Below are 4880 nucleotides of genomic sequence, written 5' to 3'. Positions count from 1 at the left end.
TCCCACCCCCCATCAACCCTCAGTTTGTTCTCAGTTTTTAACAGTCTCTTATGCTTTGGCTCTCTCCCACTCTAACCTCTTTTTTTTTTTTCCTTCCCCTCCCCCATGGGTTTCTGTTAAGTTTCTCAGGATCCACATAAGAGTGAAACCATATGGTATCTGTCTTTCTCTGTATGGCTTATTTCACTTAGCATCACACTCTCCAGTTCCATCCACGTTGCTACAAAAGGCCATATTTCATTTTTTCTCATTGCCATGTAGTATTCCATTGTGTATATAAACCACAATTTCTTTATCCATTCATCAGTTGATGGACATTTAGGCTCTTTCCATAATTTGGCTATTGTTGAGAGTGCTGCTATAAACATTGGGGTACAAGTGCCCCTATGCATCAGTACTCCTGTATCCCTTGGATAAATTCCTAGCAGGAGCACTTCCTTTTTTGATGAGATCACTATAACCTTGACTCCAAAACCTGACAAGGATATTACAAGAAAGAAACATTATAGACCAATTTCTCTCATGAACATAGTCTCACAAGTTCTTAATGAAATACTAGCCAATCAGGGGTGCCCAGGTGGCTCAGTCTGTAGGGCATGCAACTCTTAATCACAAGGTCATGAATTCAAGCCCCATGTTGGGCATGGAGCCTACTTAAAAAAAAAAAAAGAAAAGAAAAGGGATGCCTGGGTGGCTCAGTCAGTTAAGCATCTGACTTCAGCTCAGGTCATGATCTCACAGCTTGTGAGTTGGAGTCCTGTATCGGGCTGTGTGCTGACAGATCGGAGCCTGGAGCCTGCTTCAGATTCTGTGTCTCATTCTCTCTCTCTGCCCCTCCCCTGCTCACACACTCTCTCTCTCTCTCTCAAAAAATAAACATTAAAAAAATTTAAAAAACAAGAAAAGAGAAAATAAGAAATATTAGCCAATCAAATCCAATACATATACACCTATAATATATATTAATATGCTTTATATATGTTAGGATGTCCTTGGAACCACAGTAGAGGGGACGGCCATCTTGCCAGCGCAACCCAAGGAAAAGCCCCGAGTCCCGTGCTGGAACGAATTGGAGGTCAACCAATCACCGAGTGACAGCACAACCTGACGCGAAAAAGGCCCACGGGACCTAAACCCTGAACCGCTGCAGCTTAAAAACCCCAACCCACCACACCCGGGCGCGACTTCCCTGACTCCTCTCTCTCTCTCTGAGTCATGGAACCTCGCCCGAGACCCTTGTTCCCAATAAAGCCTTTGACTGCTAAAATTTTTAGTTCTTGACTCTTACCTTTACCCTAGCCTACGCCTGACCCTAACAATATACACATATAAATATACACATGTATCTATCCCCAAATTACATTCATTATACATCCATGCATATATATTCATATGTTTATTGCCCCATTCACGTGTATGTGTGTGTGTGTGTGTGTGTGTGTGTGTGTGTTTGCAGAGAAACAGAGGGAAAAAGAAAAAGAGGGAGCACTTCTGGTGTTTTCAGGAATCACTTCCTTGTATTCCTGTACTTGACTCAGTGTCTTCTTCTAGGGAAACAATAATTTAATTCAACAACCAATTGAGTTTAATTCCAGCTATGCAAAGGTGGTTTAATATTAGAAAATCAATCAATCTGATTAATCATATTAACAAAAAAGGGGAAAAGCATACAATTATTTAAATAGATGCAGAAAAGGGGCACCTGGGTGGCTCAGTCAGTTAAGCATCCAGCTTCAGCTCAGGTCATGATCTCACGGTTCAGTTCGTGAATTTGAGCCCTGCATCGGGCTCTGTGCTGACAGCTCAGAGTCTGGAGCCTTTCAGATTCTGTGTCTCCCTCTCTCTCTGTCCCTCCCCTGCTCGTGCTCTGTCTCTCTCTGTCTCTCAAAAATATAACATTAATTTTTTTTAAATAAATAGATGCAAAAAAGCATTTGACAACATTCATAGGCACCCATAATCAAGCAAATGAACAAAAATCTCTTAGCAAATTAGGAGTAGAAGGGAACTTTCTAATCAGATAAAAAGAAGCTACAAAAACCATGGCAACCATTCATAATCAGCAGTGAAATATTAAAATCTTTACCCATATCCTGGGAATGAGGAAAAGTTGCCCACTATCCCCACTTCCATTCCACATTGTACCAAGTGTCCAATGTAGTTAAACAGAAAATAAATAAATCTATTATTCACAAGCTACATGATTGCATACATAATAAATCCAATGGAATCTATAAACTATTAGAATTCATAAAGTAGCAGGATACAAAGTTAATATGTAGGAATCAGTTACATTTTTAAAAATAAACCCACGAAATAAATGAAAGATGTACAAAACTTCTACACAGAAAATAAGAAAACATTATCGAAAGAAATTAAGAAAATCAAAACGAAAGGAGAGCTATGTCATTAGTAAGGGGCCAGAAGACCAAATACCGTATATAACATAAACTTTCCTCACATTAACCCAGAGATTTGACTCAATTCGAGCAAAAATCCAAGCCGGCTTAACAACTTTTTTTTATATAGCTAGATATCAAAAATGTTATAATAAATATGACAATGTGACATTGGTGCAAAGACAGTTAAAAGTGAATTTGAAAATGGAACAGAATGGAGTCCAGACACAGACCCACACATATATCATTAGCTGATTATGAAAAAGATTGTCTTTTCACTAAATTATTATGGGTCAGTTGAATGTCATATGGGAAACATACAGTGTGACTCCTCCCTCATGTTACATACCCAAACCAACTCTAGGTGAAGTGTAAAAGGTAGAAAACCATGTATTTTAGAGGAAAAAAGGAGAACATCTTCAGACTTTAGAGTAGGCAAAGGTAGTAAATGGGACACTAAATGAACTAATCATATTAAAAACATAATACATTAGGCTACATTAAAATTATCAACTTTGGTTTATCAAACAAACATTAAGAGTGGGAAAAGGCCGTTCTCAGAGAAGGGAGAAGATATTTGCAATATATATATTCAGGTCCTCTGCCAATTTTTCTACTGAAGTGTTTTTTTCATATTGATTTGTAGGAATTCTTTATATATTGTACATTCTGGACAGTTCTCTGAGATATATGTTCAGTATACATATCCAAAGGACTATCTAGGATATATAAAGTAATCCTCAAACTAGTAACAAAACACTGATATCCCAGTAGAAAACTTGGCAAAGGACCCGAAGAAACACTTCACAAAAGAGGCTATCCAAATGGCCAAAAGATGTGCAACCTCAGGGGTCACCAGAAAAAATGCAAATTCCAACTCCTAAGCAATACCACTACTGTAATAGACTCTGTAGTGTGCTACCCAGATTCCCCTTCACGACTGAAGCACCCAAGCAGAGAGTGTTGACAGCTGACAACTCTAGATGAGCTCCCCCTTCTGGTGATTGCCCTAGGCTGTAAAGAGCCACCTAGCCTGAAGTCACCTCCTTTTCCCAGGAGTAGGGTGCCTCCGATGACTGGTTGCTATGAGGTGCAAGACTCAGTCCCCCGGCCTCAGTGTGGGACAATTCTGAAGGGTCATCCTGGCTACAGATGTAGATTAATCAGACCGCTCATATTCTGCTAACGGGAATGTAAATTGTATAACCACTTTGGAAAACAGTATGGCAATATGGCTATATCTACTACAGCTGAACATACATGCATGATCCAACTATTCCACTGCTAAATATTATAACTGAAATGCATATATATATATATATGTTCACCAGTGACATGTACACAAACGGTAATAACAGCAACGTTCATACTGCCCAAACTGGAAACCCAGATATTCATCAGGTGCAGAATGGGTACAAATCTCAGAAACATAATGTTGAGTAAAACAACCAGACACACAAAAAGCAAGTTCTTTATTATTCCTTTTAAGTAAAGTACAAAATTAAGCAAATGCGGGTAGAATTCAGAATAGTGGTTACCATTGGGGGGGTGGGATTAGTGATCACGAGGGACATCATGGGGACTTGGGGGGAAGTACTAATGTTCTGTCTCTTGATGTGGTTCTGATTCCACAAGTGTGTTCGCATTGTGAAATTTATCCAGTACACACACGATCTGGGCACTTTTCTGTATATAGTACTTCAATAAAACAATCTTGGAAAACATAAAGAACACATGCACATATACACACATGTAGAAACCAGCAGAGGCACAGTCCCTGACGTGGTCTTTCAGTTGCTAACTTTCAGTCTTCATTCATTCATGGAGCCCCATGGGCTGTGGTCAGGCCAACATTTGAAGCTGACCAGGAAGGCCAGACTTAACGTTTGAGAATGCTCAGACTCCCGCTGCCCCTGCCCCCATGCAACCCGACTCCTGAGGCCTGGGCTGAGCTTTGGCAGTTGGGTCACCTGGCTGAGGGTTGGGAGAGATGCTTGAACCAAATCAGAGGTTTTACACTCACCTGCCTTGGCCTAGTGACGGGAAATGTGGGGGGCAGGCATGGTTTTGTCAGTACTGAGTGGGTGGTAGCTCGGGAGGGGAGACAATTTTCTCTGATGAGTCAGTCGAGATAGAAGCGGGGTACTTGGTGTTGATGAAAATAAAAAGCCTTCTTCCCTGGTTATTGGAAAGGTTCAGCAGGTACACTCTTTGATAAATGGTCACAGTAATGAAATTCACACTCTTTAATCACAAGGGCTATAACTTAATTAAAAACACATCGAGGATTGATTTGGGTTGGAGAGCTCTCTCAGTTCCTGGGCTTTATTAAATTTGGTGTTTCTTTGCTCAGCCTCATCTGACACGCGTAAGTACGGAAGTCGATGGCTGAGGAGCTGTCACTGTCCTGATGAGATGAACCCAGCTCTGGGTCCTGGGCAGACCAGGCTGAAGGGAGACGGGGACCAGGATACCCAGCGA

The 4880-nt window shown here is 40.8% G+C and overlaps 1 long non-coding RNA gene across 3 annotated transcripts in view; it reads left to right on the top strand.

Moving 5' to 3' along the window:
* The window catches only part of LOC121025014 (uncharacterized), a 292979-nt gene extending 291712 nt beyond the window's left edge, over window positions 1–1267 (top strand). For all 3 annotated transcript variants that reach the window (XR_005787906.1, XR_005787905.1, XR_005787907.1), the window contains one exon: window positions 986–1267. This is a non-coding gene — a long non-coding RNA (uncharacterized LOC121025014). The remainder of the gene's footprint in view (window positions 1–985) is intronic.
* The last annotated feature ends 3613 nt before the right edge of the window (window positions 1268–4880 follow it).

This window comes from Herpailurus yagouaroundi, unplaced genomic scaffold (assembly GCF_014898765.1).
Source record: "Herpailurus yagouaroundi ecotype Mexico unplaced genomic scaffold, PumYag 67440, whole genome shotgun sequence".
Classification (NCBI taxonomy): domain Eukaryota; kingdom Metazoa; phylum Chordata; class Mammalia; order Carnivora; family Felidae; genus Herpailurus; species Herpailurus yagouaroundi.
This window is presented reverse-complemented; position numbering and strand designations above follow the sequence as displayed.